General features: G+C 36.7%; 1 protein-coding gene across 2 annotated transcripts in view; it reads left to right on the top strand.

The window, feature by feature from the left end:
• The window catches only part of CNTNAP2 (contactin associated protein 2), a 1,014,456-nt gene that overhangs the window by 800,560 nt on the left and 192,584 nt on the right, over window positions 1-21,312 (top strand). The window lies entirely within an intron of this gene.

Genomic DNA, 21,312 nt, shown 5'->3' with positions numbered 1-21,312 from the left:
ACAGGTCACTTCTGCTGTAATCATAGGACTCAAGGATACTTCGGGTTGGTTGTCTGGTCCAATCTCCTTCTAAGTTATTAACTACTCTGTGATAATACATTGAAATCCATTGTTCTATGTGCTGTAAAAACACTCTGCTAGGTTTGTCTCAGACTGTCTTGTCTCTTAAGCAATGAAAGTAAGGAAATCCAGAGAGAAGCTCATCACAGAACAAGAAATACAGGCAAGTCACTTTTGCCCAGCCACATTCCCTGTTTTGTAAGTACAGCTAACATTCAGAGCTCATTAAAATGAGAGTTTCCAATGAATTCTAAATAGGATTCTTAAAGGTGTTTTGGGGAGGCAACTTGCATTGGCCAGACAGGCTTGAATTCTCACTGCTGAATAAGAATCCTGTAACAAAAAAATCTCTGATGGCTCTTGAGGTCACTGAGTGACCATGTGTAGCTAGGCCCTGGCAAAGAGGATGTTATCTCAGGTGAATGGTGAACATGCATGAGCAAAAGCTCTGAGGTTTTTCTCATGACCCTCACTGGCTCAGATATTCATATTAAAACAGGGATTGCCTTTTGTATTTTGTTCACCTTTTCTACCAACTTACTGGTGGATGAAAGGGAGGCAACTTAGTGCATGACATAGGTGCTCTTAACACTATGCAGTATGCTTTAGGAAAAACCTGATTTCTCATGACTGCTGTTCTCAAAGCAGCATTTTAAGTGGTACAAAGACCAGGCATCATAACCTATCATAACTCTTTCATGATTCTGATACTTAGTGTGACTGATTTTGTTCAAAGATTGCCCATCCATCATCAGTAAATGATATAAAAAATTAGTGATTAGTATTAAAGGGAAAATAGCAAAGAAAACAAAGCCACAAACAAGCCAATGTGTCTTAAGCTTTGCAAGAAGGAGAAGAATCCTCAGGACTAGACAGCTTTGGATCTGCTTTTAGGCTCTGTAACACAGCTGAACTGACAGGCCTTGTGGTGAGATGTGGATGTAGATCTCAGCTGGAAAGTTTTGTTTGTGAATAAGTAGAAGTCAATGTCTGTCATTCAATTTGACATACTTCTATTTGTTCTCAAGCAGTCAGTAAGTCTTTAATCAAAGAAAAAACCAAGCAAGCTAGAATTTCACTAGTTTCATGAATAATGTGTGAATGTTCATCTACCGTCTTTCATGCTTAAAGCACAGTAATAAGGTACAGAACAGTAATGTTGGAGAGACCTCTAGGAGCTCACCTGGTACCTCCTGAGACAGCTGCTCCTTTGTCTTTCCTGACACATATTTCATATGTCTTTCCTGAGGCAAAAATAGAGCTCACAACTCACATAGAGCCACCACAGCCTCCCCAGGTCACAGGACTTCACTCCCCTTACCATTAGGCAGTTTCACTGAGGTCTCTTCTGAATTTTCCTTGCTCCAATTTTAATTCTTTGCCTGCCCACTGCAAGAAAGCAATATGGACTTCTCTCCTTTGCAGAAGTCTATTTTGTGAGCAAGAACTGTCATTGTGTCCCTTTTCTTCCTTAATCTAAATCCTGACAATCTGTTATTCTGTATATGTCATGTTTTCTGGACCTCTGGTTAATCTCATGGCTATCTACTAGTCCCTGTCTAGTAGACAGGACAACCTCACCCTTCCCCCTTGCCTTCTTTTCCCTTTCCTTCCCTTTGCTAGTTGCTGGTTTTGAATATTAGTTGGTAATGAAGCATTCAAGAGCTGAAACAGAAAGAATCAGTATGCGTCTCTTGGAAGCTCTCCATATGAGGTGTTTGCTTTTTTCATGGCACTGGTGACTCAAATTGCCATTGTGGTTCCCCTGACTCTTCCAGTTCCTGTCTTGTATTTGTGCTTTACTATCCCTACTCAGAAATGTGTAGCACTGTCATGATCTTTTATGTTTTCCTGCAGCTTAATTTGTAGTGAACTTTTAAATCACTTAAGTTACAGGATTTGTGCATGTGGTAGTTAACACAGTGAAAGTGTGAATGAAATTTACAAAGCACTGAGCCTTTCTGTGTACCAGAAGTAAAATTACATTGTGCTGGGGCTCAATGCACAAAAGCAAGTCCTTAATGTCAGAGGTCTGGGAATTATTAGAGAGATTTTAGCATTTCCTTGATGTTCCTGTTATTAAAAGTTATTAAAAGTAATTGGAGACTAAAGTCATAATATTTACTACAGAGTTGTCATTTGTTGATTTTCAGTTCTTTCTAGGCAGCCTTGTGAAACAAGGAATTAGAATGAGCTCCTTGAAGTGCAAGCATTTCTCTGTCACAAAAATGCTCCAGATGGACATTGAGCTGGGCTGGTGGAGGTGTGGTGGGATGAGATTTCAGAAAATTGTTTTACCCTTCTGTTATTCATGCTGAACACTGTAACTGAAATGCCATTCACTGCGCTGTCAGACTGGGACTGCCAGAACAGAGAGACAGACAGATGCTATTACACAGTGCAGAATTACCAAAAGGAAAGACATTTCTTGCTAACAAAATAGACCACATGCTAGCTGGTAAAGGGAAATAAATCAGAAATGTGCATAAGTTTAAAAGATAAGTACCTGCACACACATTTGTATCTATATACATAGCTGTATATGCATATATACAAGGTACATATATACTTTTTCCCTATATACATATGCATACTTATTGTATTTGCATGGTTCTCCTGATGAAGGCAGAAATGATGAATCTGACTCCATGTTCTCAGAAGGCTAATTTATTCCTTTACTATATTATATTAAAGAATAATATACTATACTAAAGAATACAGAAAAGATACTTATTCAATGCTAAAAAGATAATAATAAAACTCGTGACTCTTTCCAGGGTCCCAACACAACTTGGCCCTAATTGGCCAATGAGTCAAACAACTCACACTGGAGACCAATCAAACAATCACCTGTGGGTAAACAATCTCCAAACACATTCCACACATGAGCACAACACAGGAGGAGCAAATGAGATAAGAATTGTTTTCCTTTTCTCTGAGGCCTCTCAGCTTCTGAGGAGAAAAATCCTGGGTGAAGGGATTTTTTCAGAGAATGTGAATGCCACACATACATCCCTACACAAATTACATATTTCAATCCATTAAGCTAGCAGGGATCCATTTTGGATTCTTTTTTTGTCTACCTTGTTTCTGAAAATGGTACATACATACATAAATTTAATGAGACACATGGAGTTTCTCTTGATATGGAATTACTTCATTTTGGCTCTGATTGCATCGCCATAATCTTCTAAGGTTTATTAAATAGATAAGCAGATAAGCAGAGCTATTTGGCACTCCCTTGTTTTATACACCACCTTTCTCCCTTTTAATTTTCATCTCTCTCCAACTAAAAAGTCCTTTGCTTTACAGAAGAAAAAAGAAAAAGAGGTAAAAAAAGGGGGAAAAAAGAGGTAAAAAATGAGGTAATGCCAATAAAAGTTAGTAGGAATAAAAGTTAATTGGAAGTTAGATGCAGAATTCATAAAGAAAATAAGCATTTATTTGACAAAGGTTTGAAGGAATGCTCAGCTTTATCAGAGACAACTTCCTAGCCATCAGCTTAATCCCTAACACACCTATAGCCACAGGGCCAAATATCTTAATTTGATTCAAGGCTGGTCTGAGTCCATTATAACACTCTTCACAGTTGAATCCTAGCAACTGGTGACTACTAGAGAAACAGTAACTTCTATGAATCTTCGAAAGTAGTTACTAAAGCATGGTGGAGCTAGTAAAATAATTGCTCAGCAAACACTAATTGAACTGTATTCCATGTATCAATTGTCACTTAGGTATCATCCAAGTTACCATTTTTTTAGTCATTATGTATTCAAATGCATATTTTCATGCCTCACTCATTACGTCCCTTAGTTATTTTTTTCCTACTCTTTTTATAAGTAACAGTGTAGTGCTTTGACTGTTAAATTTGCCAATTCACTGGACAGGAATTGTGCAGAAAAATGTACATATTACATTCCATCTTTATTCTGCATAGTAGCATAGAGGAGAAAATATTATCTCCTCCAAAGAAATTGATCTTTTGTTATCACCTACCTCGAATGTTTCAGTGATATTGAGATTTGTTCAGTCAGGGGTCAGAATCACCCTATAATTCATCGTGTAAGTATTTGTGTCATGTTCCTTGTAGCACAGAAGGAACTAGCGCCTCATCTGAAATGTCTTGAAATCCCCTTTGCAGAAAACCCATTGTGAATGGCTGGCTGTAGGTATTGCAGATGAAAAGAATTCTAATTCCTTTAATAAAAGACATAATTTGTGCATTTGTGTGTTCTGCCTCTGCCCTTTCCCCAAAAAGAAATTGATTTTGCCTGCCATGTTTTCTTCCCACAATGGCAAGTTTTTGTTCCATTCCTGACTAATTAAAGTGGCAGTGTTCATTTTGAGACCATGTCTACAACAAAAAGAAAATGCTATATTGAAAGAATAGGCCAAAGACTGAATTTCCTTACATCCTGTTACAAGGTTCTAAGAAAATAGTGCATCACAGCATTCTGAGTGTTTCTTTAAAAATAATGAACTCAGAAAACCAAAATTTCACATTATAATATTCTATTAGGTAACTATTGTCTGGTATCTTGCCTGTTAAAGTTACTATACCATTGCATCTTCCTAGAAAGGTGTTGTTCCAGAAGCATGCCAGATATTCTCTTAGATCATTTTCTCGTAGATCATTTATGTTTGCAGTAATCAATGACACCGTCTGGATCAAGGAATAGAGTTTTGGAAACTTGGCAAAGAGTCATTTCGTAGCTGTTTCACAGTCATTAACATCAGATCTGTGCAGTACTGGATGAGCCAGAAATGTATATTTAATCTAGTTCAGGCAGGTGAACATGACTGAATCTCATTTGAATTTTTTGAAGATGATGCTAATACAGTTACCAGCTTCATGCACTCAGGCTGGTTTGATGTCACCTGCAGAAGAGCAGATGCCAGGTGATACCTCAGCTGGAACAGAGCTGGAGTTGCATAGACAGGAAATACTGGATGTGGGACGAAGCCTCTTAGACTCAGTTAATCCATCATTGTCTTTGGACAATTTGGACTGGTGTCCTGGTTTCAGCTGGAATAGAGTTCTTCTCTTTCCTAGTAGCTGGTGCAGTGCTCTGGTTTGGCTTTAGTATGAGAATAATCAACTGAGTTGATCACTCAGTTACTGCTAGGTACTGCTTGTCCCATGGACTTTTCTATTTCCCAGGCTCTGTCAGGGAGCAGGTGCACAAAAAGCTGTGTGGGAGAAAGCCCAGGACATCTGACTCAAACTGGCCAAAGGGATATTTCATACCCTAGAACATCATGTTCAGTGTATAAACTGGGGGAGCTGGCTGGGAGATGCCAATTGCTACTTGGGAACGGGCTGAGTGCTGGTGAGTGGATGATGAGTACTGTACAGCACGCATTTCTTTTGGATTTTTTCCTCCCTTTTTATTACATCATTACTATTATTTTTGTTTGGTTTGTTATTGTTTCCATTATTGAACTGTTCTTATCTCAGCCCATAGGTTTAATTTCTTTTTTCCATTCTTCCCCCATCCCACTGCAGGTGGGTGTGTGTCAGAAAGCAGCTATGTGGTACCCAGTTAACAGCTGTGGTCAAACCACAGCAACTGACAGAGTGAGTTCACACGAAATCTGTGCATTTTCCATCATCCATTTGCACTATTTCTGCTCTGGTACTAGGAGTCATAAAGCTATTCCTACTGTATGATAAACCTGAGCAGTTTGAAATGGATTATATAACAATGACAATTATTCTTGATGAGTTTGGTTTCCAGCTCATTCACAGTTATTGTCTCTTCATACCTCATCACCGGATAGATAAGAGTGTATTCTGCTCCATACACAGCTCCAAATATCTTAAGAGTATGTGGTTCACAACTGGGGAAAATTAACTAGACTGCTGGAGCAATGGGAATAAATGAAAAATTTTACGTTATAATGCAAAACTAGTTTTTGCTGCTTTACTACATGCCCATCCTTCAGTCTGTTTCCCTTTCTGAAATAAATATGTCCAGTCTGAAGCCAAGATTTCCCTGGTAGTAGTTTGTTCAGATCATCCATCAATAAAACAGACTCACAGCTGCCAGTTCTGTTAGGTCAGATTGTACAATACCTCTATTTTTCCAGACACTGACAGAGTTTAAGACTTGAAGAAGAGGCAGCAGCTGGTCATTGCTGATAAGACTCAGTGAACACAGTAAGTCATAAATAAAATATACATTTGATACAGAATGTGCAGTTTTATAAGTTACTCATTAACAGGTCCACAGCTTGCAGATCCTGCTGGATCTCACCCAGTAAGTCCACACAGTACAGCTGGGTTTAGTGCTTCTTTCTGGACATCAAAATGGTAGTTTTTTCCAGTTTCTCACTAAAGGTTTGTCACTAACTACAAAGTAGCAGTATGTTGTGCACAGCTGGTCCAAAATTCTAACACTTCTCTCAAATTGCATCTTTGTTCTGGAATGCGATGGGATATAGACTAACTATAGTGTAAACAGCAATTCTATGCATACAACTACAAGTGCCTCTAATTCCGAGATCATTCTCTATCTTCCCCAAAGGCTTTTAAAAATAATTTTAGTGGTCTCTTCTCAGACTTTTAGTGTAGATAGAGAATTAAAAGCTAGATGCAACTACATCTATCTTAGTTCATATTAATGGAAATACTTCAAAACCTTGATAACTTTTGTCACACAATAAACTTGGTTTAGTCATTCACTTGTAGGAGAACGATATTGGAAAAAGGCACTCTATATAACATTGAGAGTTACAGATACCTTCTAATCTAACCTGATTTATAGGGTTAGTTCTTCCAAACAGAACATACTAATAGTCACAAGAGAAGTAAAATGAAAGAAAATATTACATGTGAAAATGTAGGACTCTTCAAACACAAATTAATCTGTCAGATCAACAGTAAATATCTGAAACCAAAATAAGGGAAATCTCAGGCTCTCTTGTCTAAAAACCATCAGTCTTTTGGTCTATAAGGTGAGTAGAAAACTGTCTGAAGAGCCAGCCTCAGAGTGCGGCAGCCAGTGTTTCAGATTCCACCTGCCATTCCTCAGGGACTAGCATTAAAGCTAATGCTAACTAATGTTTATGTCAAAAATGCTGGGACAGGATGAACTACTTCACAGGTAGTACCAGAGTGGTCAATAGGCCAGGCTGTCACTCAGAGGAAGCTTTATATGCTGTACAAGTGGTCTGGCAGGATACTTATGCAGTTTAACAATCCTCCAAACTGGAGGCAGTCCAAAGGTAGGGCCATGAAAATGGTTTGGAGAGTGGAAAAGATAATATACAAGTTGAAGCAGAGAAAGCTGGGCTTGTTCAGGTCAGAGAAAGGAAAGCTAAGGAGGGATCTAAATGCTGTCTTCTGTTGCTTAAGGGGTGGTCTTATAGAAGTTAGGGACAGATTTTTCTCCAAGGATGGCAGTGGGAAAAAACATACAACAGAGGAAATTCCAGCTGATCTAAAGGGAAAAAAATTACTTTACTGTGAAAGTAGTGATCCAGGGCAGCAAGCTGCCCAGAAAGGTTGTGAAATCCCATATTCTGGAGATTTCTCAGGTCTGTAAATGCTTTGATTCAAGCTTGAAATTAACACTACTTTGAACAGAGGTTTGGACTAAATGATTTGTGGATGTTCCTTCTATTTTACATTGTTCTGGCTTTTTGAGACTAATGCAGGAAGCCAATTTTGACCAGGAAGTGAAGGGTAGATGAAACCATAGCAGACTGAGGAGAGTTTTGTGGCAATGCCACGTGTTGCTGAAGCATCACTGGACACAATGATCAATTATGACAGTGAAATATGAGAGAAAAAGGAGCCTCTCGGAGTCAGAACTTGAGTAATGTGGCACAGCATGAAAATAGCAACTCCTAAATTCCACTGTCAACATTAAACAAGAATCCAGTGCTGTTTGCAGAGAAATGATGGGGGATCCATCTTATTATTTATATAGCAAGTACAAGTGGAAAATCAGTCATGATTACTGAAGGTTACAAGTAGTTTTCAAGGGTAACAAACAACTTTTATTTAAAAATATTATAAGGCAAAAGGGATTTTTAGAATTATTTATTCTCACCTCCAATTTAAAGCATGCATGGCATTTTCTCTTTACATAGAGCATAGTTCTAGAAAAGATCTTACTTTTCACTATACAAATTTTTAGTTGTAAAGAATCTAACATAACTCTCAGCAAATTGTGCCAAAGGCTAATGAACTTCACTTTATTTCTAGCTTTAAAATGCCTCACTTCATCTTCTACCAGTGGGTTATTTCATGCTTTGCCTGCTACAGTAAGATATTTCAACTCCTGCAACTTCTGCTTTCTCTCTAGGTGTTCAGAGAGTGTAACCAAGTTTTTTATCATTTTACTTCAGGTTTTTCAAACTTGTATATGAAACATCATTCCTATAGCTGGCAGTGCATTGGAAAGCCTGTTCACTGAGGAAGAGACTTTGTGTGATAACTGCGATTCAACAGGACAGCCCTCTTGAAAAATGCTTGTGACTCACAAGTAAAGAAGGGCCCTTTATGATAGAGTTCCAAGGCCTTCAAAATGATCAGTCTAACTAGCTTTTTTTTTCAGTCCATTATTTTGAATCTTCCTCCACGTTTTCTTTATGGCAGGAAGGGGTGTGCATGCTGTTTCACTGGCACACTGTTGTGGTTAAGAATAGTATTCCCCAATTTAGTGTTCCCACTGAAACGCCAAACCAGGCACAGCTCATTCACTTTCCCCCTCACCTTCCCTCAGAAGCAGGCTGAGGAGGAGAACTGGTGGTACAAAACATAAAGATCACATGTTGAGATAAGAACAAATTCCTGGAAAGAGCAATGAGATAAGAAAACAAGCCAAAACAACTACAGTATCCATAACAAAATGCAGAAGAGGGGCAAACAATTTGTACGAGGTTGTTTGGAACTGGCACTACACAATTGCTTCCTCCAGCTTGGAGCCAGCATTACTCCACAATTCCTTCTGCCACACTTACTCAGATGGAAGGGTCCTTGTGAATGCAGGGGAGAGTGGGCTGGAGACAACAACACACCCAATACCCATGTGGCAACAGCAAGAGTTTATTCTTCAAACCCCTCTTTATAAAGGGGGTTTGAAAAACCTGGTCTGGGTAACTCATTGGGCTGATCTTTTACACTGCCCAGCTCCCAGACCAGTGAGATGTCTGCAGCTCAGGATGGAACATAATTGGTTGAGGTTCCTGTCTGTCAACCCAGGGGCCGGTTGGAACCGGCTGGGTTTCTTAGCTCTGGCTGAATTAACTGCCCAGTACAAGCCACTTTGTATAATAACAGGACCCCTTTCCCATCAGCCTCAGCAATGCCCTGGGATGGTATAGAACAACCTCTATGTCCCAGCCATGCTCTTCCTTTTTCTCCTGCAAAAATCAACCCTGTCCTGGCCAGAACCAGGACAGTCATGTAACAGGCCAAATATATCCAAAACTCTTCTCTCAGTGTAAATTGTTTCTCTATCAAGGGTTCTCATTAATATCGGTATTCGAAGAAGGTATTTCCATATCAAATCATGGTCAGAGACAATTTTCAGGTCCAAAGGTCAGCAGTCCAAAGGTCCACAATGGCAAGACAAGTTCAAGGTCAGGCCAGAAGGCAAACCATTTGGTCTAGGTCCAAATTGGAATGGTCCAAGGCTGCAATACCTGCAGTGTTACACATGTGGGAATACTCTGGAAAAGACCTCTCCAGAAAAGGGAGGGATCCCCAGTGAGGTTTCCTTTCAGAGTTTTTGAGAGGAAGCTTCTGTTCAGGTGTCATCCAGCTTTTTTGGGAGAAACTTCAGAGTCAGGTGAGGCTTTGAAAAGACCTCTCTGAGCAAGCTGGCCTTGAAGGCAGGGAGGTACACTCCTGGTCCTCAAAAAAAAAACCTGCATGCTGGAGCAAAAGGAGTGCAAAGAATTGACCACAGGAAATAACACTGGTGTTGTTATCTTCATCAATATGTCATTTTCCCTCTAGAGCATGGAGCTTAAACTCTGTCACACAAAGCAGGGGAAATCATTCATCATGTCAGTGCAGTAATGTAGGATTTTCAAGTAAAGTTTTTCAGAAGCAAGTGAAATTGAAGTTCTGCTTCTACTGTTAATAGTGCAACTGGAACTCCATACACTGCACCAGCATAATTCTTCTGCTCTGTGAGTATATATTGATAGTTAAGAAATGTCATTTCAACTCATAGAATAAGATATTATCATAATATCTTATTAAGCCTTCAGTAAAGTACGTCATTAGCCAATTTCAGTTTTCCCATGGAGAAATGTGAAACCCACGTGTGAGAATTAATATGCTTGAATGGACTGATGAAGCAAGCTTCAGCAAGGAAAAAGACTGCCCTGAGCACAGACTGAATGAGGTGGTATCTTGACCATGTGAAATGTGAAACACATCACCTAACATTTCCGTTTGTCAGTCTCAATCAATATGTGTGTCTGTTTTCCAGAAATCAATAGAGACATAGTTCTTTACAGTAGCCATGAGACCCAACCTGACCTGGAAAAGAAATCATCTAAATAGCAAAACACAAGCCCATTATCAAGGCTGACAAATGATCAGCTAAAAAGGGGCTCTGAATATTGGATGTAAAGAGAGTTTTCGCCAGAGTAAGCTGTAGATAGTGCAACACATTCCTGAAGTTAGTTACCCCACTTCCCTGCTTGTTCCCTTTTGCACTGAAATTTGTATCCATTTAAATAACTTCTGTGTAGCAACATCATCACTAATGTCTCATATAATTTCTAAAATGTGTGTATTAAGTATACCTTTTAAAAGGTTATTAATATATTTGTATTAATTCTAATAAGAAGATACAATAGTCTGCAATAATTTACAGGTTGATCTTAAACAGCAAAAGCATTTTGAAATGAAATGGTTTGGACTGTAGAAACATGAAAACATGAAAATGCCTTCTAAGAGGGCTTCTTTGGGAATGTTATTCTTTACCATGTTCCATATCTGTCTCAAATGTCCTTCCTTAGCAGATGGCTTGGGTTTGGACCTACAACTTTATCCTTTATTGGTCCCAGAATGATGTGTTTTGCATAGCATAACTTCCTTTATTTAAATTTGGAAATGCTTTGGATAGACAGGCTGTTGTAAGACACAGTGCTGAGGCTCATTTTGTCTTTTTGTTCCTCATTTGAAATCTATTGCTATTTTATGAAAGACTATTGCAAGTCGTGGTTATACCTGTTTGGGTCTTTATTAGTTCCAAAGGATGGGATACTCTTCAGACTTGGCAGTTTGGCAATGGTCTTGATATCATGGAAACAGGTTAATATCATTATTCATATGTTAGTGTTAGTTCTAGTTTCAAAACTGTCCATGCACATCATGTAATTGGGAAAAAAAAAAGAAAAAACAAATTTTCTTAGCCTGAAATATCAGTGTTATTATCAAGAATTCATGGCTTTCAATACAGCAGTGGAGGAACATGAAACAGAAAAAGTAAAGCTAAATGTTCTGAGATTCCTCAAGGGTCAGTGGGGAAAGAAAATCAACAGCAGCAGCAGCAGCTGCAGCAGTCTCATCAACAAAAGAAAACCCTTGTGCTTCCCAAAACCAATTTCCGACAGTGCCACAGTCCACGTTCTGTATGAAGTGCCAGATATTAAGTTCACACGGATGAAGAGAAGCCTGAAGTCCTTTTGTCTCTTATAATGGCTTTTTTCGTTCAACTTAAACTACTGCTTGGGGCCAAGGAGTAACATTTGAAAAGGAGAAATACTTGCAAGAGATATGGGACCTCCAAGGAAAGATCATTTGGAGAAAAAGCTTGCATCAGTTCTGCTCACGTTAATTGTAGTTTAATTTACCTTGGGATCTTGTTAGTTTTAGTTAATTTGTTAGTTAAATGATGGCATTGGCTCGTAGAGAGTTATATTTAGTTTTATGTAGGCTGTTATTACTGTAAATCAGATAAAATGGAGCAGCAATATATTCTGGGCTGGATGATGTAGGTGCACATAAGAATGATACCCATTTTCTTCTCTGTATAGGTTAAAAGCATCCATATGTGGGTGTGTGAAGCAAGATCCCAAGAATTATTTCGTTATTTTAAGCTTATTTAAAGAATGTTGTGATTGCCTTCATTATGTATTAACAGCAAGGGAATTAATCTAAAAATAAGACCATGAATACAATTCTGTGATATCACTATCACTGACATAACATTTTACAGAACTTATTTTATCTTTTGACCTGTTGCCACATAATGTACAGAATGCCACCTTACATGATCCTCTCTTTGCTCTGTCTGATCAAATCATTTCACTTTGATTTTACACTAAATTATACTACTTACAAGATTGTATAGTAATCTATGTGATTGTTAGCACAACAATCACAATTTCTGAAGTCTTTCAATCGGTCTCTGCCATAAAGTGAGGCTCTGGCAACAGAAAACTTCAAAAGGCATCCCCTCACTGTTGAAATATCATTGTTGAGTTCCTAGGCTTTTCTATGTCCTTTTTAAGAAGGTAAATAAACCAGTGGTTTTAGCTGTATTAACCTGCAGAATTTCAATGCTAATGGCTGCATGTATGTGTGTATGCTGCTTACCCATCCATCAGGTTTGAGCAGAGATAAGTTTATCAAGTGACCACAAAAAGAGACAGAAAAATCACAGAATCCTCTGACTTATTGTCAGTATGTTCTTCACAAGACCATGACATGGACATGTGCATTCTGTCACCACCCCGCTGGGCAGACCCCAGTGTGACCTATAAGTTTGTTGCGGGACTTTCCCAGCTTTGCTGTTGCTGTTCTACCTCAGATAGTCCTAGCTGTGAAAAAGTCTATTCTTTCAGAACATATAGTAAAAATTATAATTGACTGGTTTTTATTGAGTATTTATGTCTGTAAGTGTTCTTTTTATTCCACAAATGACACTTAGTTTTTTGAAAGTACTTGCTTTTCCCTTAGCAGTATCTCAAGGTAGGATGTTTATTCTTAGGCCTTAAATGATCCAGTGAATTTACAGTACACAATTAGTTGCAATATTAGCAAGTTTGGCACACAGTGCTATTAAGGATAGCAGGGACTGTAGTGATTTTATAATGAATTCACTCTAAATCTCAGCAAATAGTAGCATACAAGGACATCTGACAGCTGCTTTCCCCAGCTAAATCTCACCACTGAGACTCCATTCCAAGAAAAATAACAAGTCAGGCTTGGTTAGTAGTGCTGCATCTTGGAATACGTGTTTTGACAAGGGAAAAAAATCATTTGTACTCTACTAGCTTTTCATGAGCTGGGGCAAGGAGTAAATCTCTCCAATGGCAAAATAAAGCTGTCAGACTGCTTTTCCATAAGATGCCATTGAACATCAATATGACAGTTCTCCCTCCTGATCTTTTTTATAGGTTGCTAATTCTGAAAGAAAAGTCGTCTTTGCCTACATATTTGTGGATTCAGGCACTGACATTTTAGAAGGAGTTATACTAGAAAAAAAATAAAAACTCAATAAAAGGGAGTACCCCCATAGCCTTGCTGAAAAGATGCTTTAGCTAAATATCTATTTCTAGGAAAAGATACTGTATTTGCTGCCTTATATTTTGAGGTTGATGTATACATGTATGAAATAAGCATAAATTAGCAGGCAAATATCTAGGTACATGAAAAATTAGCAGGCAAATATCTAGGTACATGAAAATACTTTCATGAACTGAAGAACACGGCAAAGGCCATCAGCCTGAGGCATGGTCATCATTAAAGCAGTAATTTTGTTTCTTAAGCATCTGAATAGGTTTCCTTTTCTGACTTCACTGAACATAGATGAGAACATTTGGGCTTTTCTCAGTTTGGCCACTTTATGTGCACCAAAACATAATTGAAGCCTAAGTACATTGAAGACTGATTGCAGGGGTCTTCCCTTCCAGGATAACTGGGGAAGCCAGAGCTCCTGATGGGACATCTGAATATCTGATTTTACTTGCTGATACTGAAGGTCATGGAAGTTCTTCTAGTTTAGCGTTTAAGGAAGTTCTTTTAGTTCTAGGGTAATGGAGATGGTTATCTTTACCTTCACTTTAAAATACACTAATTTATGGCTGTGGAGAAAAAGGAGACAGCAATTAATTCTTAATGTGCCCTTAAGAAAACAGTAAATAGAGTGTGTTGTGTTAACATTTACTGAAATGTTGTATGCTTTTCACAAGTATTTTCCAATATTTATCTATATTTTCTATTAAAATCTTAAGAACATTTCCCTTCACAGATTACCTTTGAGGTATGGCATAATTCTGAGTATCTTACATAGCTAAAAAACCAAACACTTCTTTCTAAGGACTGTTGCACTAAAATGTTTGGCCACGAATTCAGACATCACATCAATTCTTATATTAGCAAGCAAGGCATGTTTCAAGTTCTCTTTCTGGGCTGCCATTAAATCTTATCTTTTCAGGCAGTTTAAACAGTCTTTGCAAATAAATAGTACTGTCAAATAGACCAACCACTTTAGTGAGCCTATAAAGAAAACAAGTGTTTGAGGCTAGTCTTAGTAAAAGAAAAAAAAATAATTTGCTACTAGCACTGTGAAAAAAAAGAAGTAAGTCACATGTGAGTGCCTACAAAATTAAAATTATCATAAATAGCAAACTAAAAGTTTCATGTTATTCTTCCATTAAATGCACAAGTAGCTATAAATTAGGTGTTCCTAGTTTCCTGAAGTAGCCAAGGGTACTTCTAGTTTCTTTTCCTTTTGTTGGTAAGTTTTTGAATGTCTGTTTTCTCCCCCAAGTTTCCAGTGTGCTCAAATACCTCATTCACATTGCCATGAGGGTTTGACTAATCTCAAGTCTTAGTCATTAAAAAGGTGACCACTGATGCAAACTCTATTCACAAATAATAAGCACTCCTTATATTTTTCCCAATTGGTTGCAAAAAAAAAAAGATTTATCAGTTACCAAAATGAGACTAGCAGCATAAGAATTGACTTCACTTACCATTCTCATATTAAATTCATGTGTATATGTTTCACAGCACATTAGTGAGCAAGAAGTGTTACTGGAAGAAATGGAAAATCAATAAAATATTAATTAAAAAATAATCTCACTATAACCACATATGCAAGAAATCTTATTTTAGAAGGTTCACTCAAAGTCAGTTTCTACACAAGTACTGTCATTGAAATGTGGAAGTGTGACCTGCCAGACTCTTCTGTGAGTTCTTTTTTCTCAGTTTGAAATAATTCGGCCCTCTGGGTGATCACAGAAGCTGACAGAACCTGCTCATAATCCACCTGAGCTGTGGGCAGGAGCAGAATCTCTCACAGTTTAGCTTCTCTGGTTGTCAGCATCCACTCTTGCCATGAAACTCCTCAGCTGCTGGGTTTTCAGTCCAGGTGGGCACTTCCCAAGACATGAGGCAGGGGCAGCAAACCTGCAAAGTGTCTACTCAGCTTCATGTTGGTCCTAAATTAGCACGTAATAATAAGATGAAGAAAAATCAAATCAGCACAAAATAAACCAGGCCAGCAAAACCTACCAAGCTTTGACACCACTGACTTTAAGAATCCTAAAGTGGAACATGTGGAGGTACTTGATGTGTGAGTGACATTAAACTACTTTGATTATTTTTTCAAAATACTAAGTCTTCAAAAGCTCAGATAAATGGCTTACAATGTTCATTAAAAAGACTTGACCTGAGTGGAATAGATACTGCTGACAGTGTGAAGAAAAAAGCTGGCAATATGAAGCAAGGTGAAAGCTGTGAAGCGCGCAACCATATTAGCATGCTGAACTTTTCAAACAGTGACAAAATTATTCTTGCAGTGTCTGTTTCTTCACTGCAATAGCAGATAGAATTCCTGCACAGGTGTTAATGAACCATGATCTTAAATCAAGTTGACCTTGTGTGAGGCTAAATGTAGTGGGTGTTGTAGTGTAGCTGAATGCAAAATGCATGTTTAAAGAAAGTACTTTATTCAAAGATAAAAGAATTATACCTGGCTTTCTACATGTGCAAATTGAATTTTATCTTTTTTAAGTATTGTCTTTAATTTCATCATCATATATTACGCCTGGGAAACAGCTTTTATTTCTACCTGTAATTAATTCAGGTGTCCAAATTTGCAGTATGTTTTTGAAAAATGTCTTTGGGCCTATTCTGCTGATAACAATGACTGTGTAATTAATTCAAGCTGTTCCATTAAAAAAGAAGTAGAAGACTGAGCAAAGGAATATTTTCTGAAAATAATATCGTACAAGTACTCTAATTGTTGTTGACATTCCTTAGTATTTAGTGGGCATCTATAATACTAATGGAAACTGGAAAGGACTGGAAAGGACCCGTTTAATTCAAAGCTATGCAGTCCTGTAAATGAACAACTAATTTCTTCCAGAGAATAGCTAAATGTAGTTGTTAAAGTCAGACAGGGTCCTCAATAAATAATTTTCACTGGTCTTGCTTTTCAGAGATTGTGAGACATTGACTTCCATTTGAAAGAATTCCTAGCCTTTCTTTTTAACCATTTTCTTTGGTTTTAAGGACCATATAGAGGTCAGGGAAATTTCCAGAGCAAATGGAAGAGACGTATTTAACTTCTCTAGGTATTTTACAAATAAATACAGTTGTCATCATTCTAAGGGCTGTATTTTGAATGGAGTCCTCTGAATGCAGAGTGCCATGGAGCATCAGTCCACTTAATTTAGTTCCCTGACTTCTCTCAGTATTGCTGCTTCAATTACTAGTACTGAACACCTAGAAATAAGAGCCCTAAAATGTTGAAAGTAGCAGAATTTTAATTAATCAATTGTATTTAAAAATAATAAAACAAATTTTTTCTATTAAATGCTCAGTAGAATATAAAGTGTACTTTCAAAAGTTAAATATTTTGAGACTTCAGCTAAAGTGCACTTTAAAAAGTTATACATTTTGAGACTGTTCAGCTATATTAGAAATAAATATATTATTGACTATTAAGAGTTCTGTTCATACTACATTAACTTTTGTTGGGTATGGTTTTATATTAAATGAAATGGTTCACACAAAAATACATTTATGAGATGAAAAAGGAATCACTTTTTTATGGCACTGTGAGAATACAAATAAGTGATCTGTGAGAATACAGAAAAGCATCTTTAATCTTTGCTTTTTCTTGAATATTCTATACAGGAGAACTTGATAGAAAACATCAATGGCCAGATTCTTTACATACTTTTATCTAATAACTGCAAATCTCGCCTAATATTGCACAGGGATGTAAACAAGAACCCATATTTTGCAATAATTTTAACCAAAGTCCAGCACTGCAAAGGCATTGCAACCACTATTAAATGTGTTGCATGTAAATGTTAAAGGCTTTTGTGTGTGTGTGTGTGTGTGTGTGTGTGTGTGTGTTTGTGTGTGTAAGACACAGAGAGAGAGATTGAAATCACAACAAATATGATTTGAGTCTTTGATGTTATAGCCATGCTCATATGTCTGCATGCCCCAATAGAATCATGTTGGCCATTTTGTCCTTAGAAGACTGTTCTTTCTGTGACATTACAGGATCTCTTAAAAATTGGATATCTTTATCCGTTTTCTTGGTATCCACACCCTACTCTGATAATATCATTATATTTCTGCTAAGTCACTGAGCACACAAAACCTTGCAAGGGGCTTCTCTTCAAGAACAGATATGGAAAGGCATCCTGGTCATAACTCAGCATGCAAAAACTTCAACACTTCCCACAGCATCCCTCAAAGGAGAGCTGGTTTGTACCCAAAAAGCAGTTCTGCATCAAGGCTTTATTCTAATCAAAACATCTTGGCAGGCAGAGAGTCTCTTTCCTCCTCCATCTTCTCATTGTGCTATTTGTCCACAAAAGCTTGGGGGGGAAAAAAGCACTCAGTCAATGACAACAACTAAAAAGCTTCCTATGACTCAAAATTTATATATAAGGTAAGAAAAGGTATAAGAAAAGATATAAGAAATATCTTCTTGTATTACTTCTCTTTGCAATACATTAAAAAACTACTTTTGGTCTTTAAACTGAATTTATATACTCTTGATTGCATAAGACCAACACTTTTGATAGTTTAGCAAAATAATAATTTTTGGTAAAATAGTCTGATACTTAAAATTACATCCATTAATCATCATTCTTCAAAATGGACTTCACTGCTCCTTCTACTTGGATTAGCCTTTTCCAAAACCTTCTGAAGCAAAAAAAAAAAAAAAAAAAAAAACCCCGAAGGGCTCCTAGGCAGAAAGATTTACATCGTCAAAAGGAGACTCCAGAACTCCAGAGGTATAAAAGAGAGTGAAATGCGAGTGGAGAACAGTGCTCCTATTTCTAATTTTTTTTTTCCTGCATGATACATTCTCCTCCCTTCTACCTTTTCTTTTCTATTGTTTTGGTTTTTTTTAATCTCTCCATTTGCAGGGTTTTACTCTTTGTTATGCTCAGTCATAAGGGTGTCTGCAATATAACTGTGTAGCATTCCCAGTTTGAAGCATATGAACTTTAGACAAAACGCTGCTCATCCTTTTCTTGGCTGACACGAAACAGGAAGACTGAGAAGGGCTGTTCTCATTTGATTTGACTGGTGCAGAACAGGTGTGTCTCCACACCTTTTATTAACCAGAGACTGTATGGGACCTCCAGAACCTCTTATATGGCCACTGTGGTGCAGAATGGTCTGGTGTGACACTCATCTCATTCCTGTGCCTGAGATTTTGTCCCACTGCATGGATACAACCTAGTGAGGGCTGTCTACCAAGATCTCCTCTGTTACAAGCCTTAGCCCAATATGCCAATGCCACGCCATCGGAGTCTTGGGTGGTGCTCACAAGGCAGTGCTGGGATTATTGGTTGTGGGGATGTCTAACAGAATATGCGCTGAATGCAAAACCCTCAAAATCATATATTACCTTATTGACCTTTCTGGAAATTTTAAACATGCACATTAGTTTCTTCCTAAGTTTGTGTTCCTAAGCCTGAGGGTAGGTCTTTTCTTCAGAATGAAGAAGCTTGTGGCTTAGACAGTGTATATAAAAACACACTAAACACACTAAACACACTAAAAACAATAGATGTGAAAAACATCTCTGTGTATGCTGGAATACATTCATGGTTTAAAACTGTACATCAATTGTCATTTAAATGAGTTTAAACATGCCCCATTTGTGTCTGTCATAGTGGTCTGTGACAGCCATCACTGTAGTCTGTAATTCTGCCATTACTTTCATCTGCTTTAATCATTCTACCTGTTTCTCAATTTTTGATCTGCTTTTTGACAATTCTAAGTATTTTTTTTTCTTATAGTGCTTTAATTAGCAGTCTTGCTTCCCAGTAAATTACTTGCTGACTGAATCATGCAATCCTTCACTTGACAGAAAGGATGTAAACAAAGAGAATTTTGAGCAACAGTCAAAACAGCCGCATTGGTGCCACAGCATAGAAACTAGCTTCAAAGATGAGATAAAAAATCCCTGTAAAATAGGAGTTTCAGATATCATTAATTCTCTAGCTGGATTCTGTTTTAATAAAAGCAGTTCTGTCATTCCTGTGGAAAGATGACATTTACCCTTAAATGCCTTTTAAATAATATTTTGTAATCCGGGGCTACGTACTCTCAGAATTGCTGGATTGCATTGCAGGTTGGGAATGCTGCTGCAGCATTCACGTGACACATTCTCCTAACTTACAGCACTTTGTTCTGTGACAATTGAGTCACAGAAGGTAAAATGACCAATTCAGAGTCTAGAATAAAGTCATGCTATTCCCACACCCATTGCATCAGTACTAGAGCTGAATGGCCATACAGTGCAGTGCAGCAACAACTAATAAAAACCTTCGGCCTCCATGAATTCTTCACATTACTGTATTTTTGTTATATTATATGGTATTAACAATTCAAACACATTCTAAAAAGGGTTTTCAGAGAGCTGAGCATTTCTGGGGTTTGATCCTCTTTAAACATGTGTATATATTTGATTGTTCTCTTCATCTCCGGAATTTAATTTTCTTGAGAGTTTGGTGTGAATTGCTTTCAACTTCTGTCTGGAATAAGTATGATCTTGATGATCAAATCTAATTGTGAAATGGCTATTTTAAGGATTGTGCCTGTAGTTTTGGGGGAACGTGTAAGATGTACAAACAAAAAATTATGGAAGTAGAATATATATTATGTATATATATTATTTTTATATATATATATAAAAAATATATATTTTATATATATTATATATTATATATTATATATTATATATATTATATATTATATATTATATGTATTATTATATGTATTATATATATAATATATAATATATTATATATTATATATATATTTTTATATATATATTTTTATATATAAATTATGTATAATTTAACTAGTGAATTCCATAGATTAATTTTATTGATTATAAGTTTCCAGCAGCAGGAGAAGACATTAAAAAAAGACATTTTAAAAAACATGTATAGCATGTTTATTCACTTATAGCTGAATTTAATCATTATTTTTCTATGTCAAAAATCACTACATACATTGATACTGATTAATTCATTTATTTCTGTTTGAAGTTAAGTTCATATTTGAGTGTCTTGCTGAACCAGAGAGATAAAAATAATTTTCCAGTAAGACAATTTTTTCAAATTAGAAATTAGGGGGGAGGTGGTTTATTTATTTATTTACAAATAATGTCTTAGTTAGTTCATAAAGGATTAGAAATAACCTCAGAGCAGTATTTGAAAATATCCAGTTGCAGACCCAATGCGAAGATATATGATTACATCAAAATTCAGAATGCCTCTGCTAAATTATTACATTAAAAATATATATACTTTTTTAAAAATTGTTAAAATGCTTTTGGAGTTTGATAATTTCTCTTTATGCTTTGTTTAGGATAAAGTATCTGGAGAGAGCATGATGAACATGTTTATTTTCCAATGACAACAGAATAATTTTCAATTAAAAGTTGTTTTTTATAAAATAAATAAATACATACATAAATAAATAAGAGAAAACAAACTGTTTTCCTGTGCAGCATTCAAGTTCAAATATTGAAATAATCTATCTGATAGCTTTATATGTGAGTTTGAAATGAATTGAAAATAATTATGCAATCTGCCAATATATTCTCATTATACAGAGTACAATTAAAAAGCTAAACAAAGAGCATATAAGATTTTAAAAATTAATTTCAGTCATTATAAATTGTGTGAATACAGAAAAGAAAATATGTTCTGTTTACCTGGCAAGGTCCTTTGAATACCTTCAGTAACAATGAATTAATTTGTTTGCCAGCAATGTGGGAT

This window comes from Passer domesticus, chromosome 1 (genome assembly GCF_036417665.1).
Source record: "Passer domesticus isolate bPasDom1 chromosome 1, bPasDom1.hap1, whole genome shotgun sequence".
Classification (NCBI taxonomy): domain Eukaryota; kingdom Metazoa; phylum Chordata; class Aves; order Passeriformes; family Passeridae; genus Passer; species Passer domesticus.
This window is presented reverse-complemented; position numbering and strand designations above follow the sequence as displayed.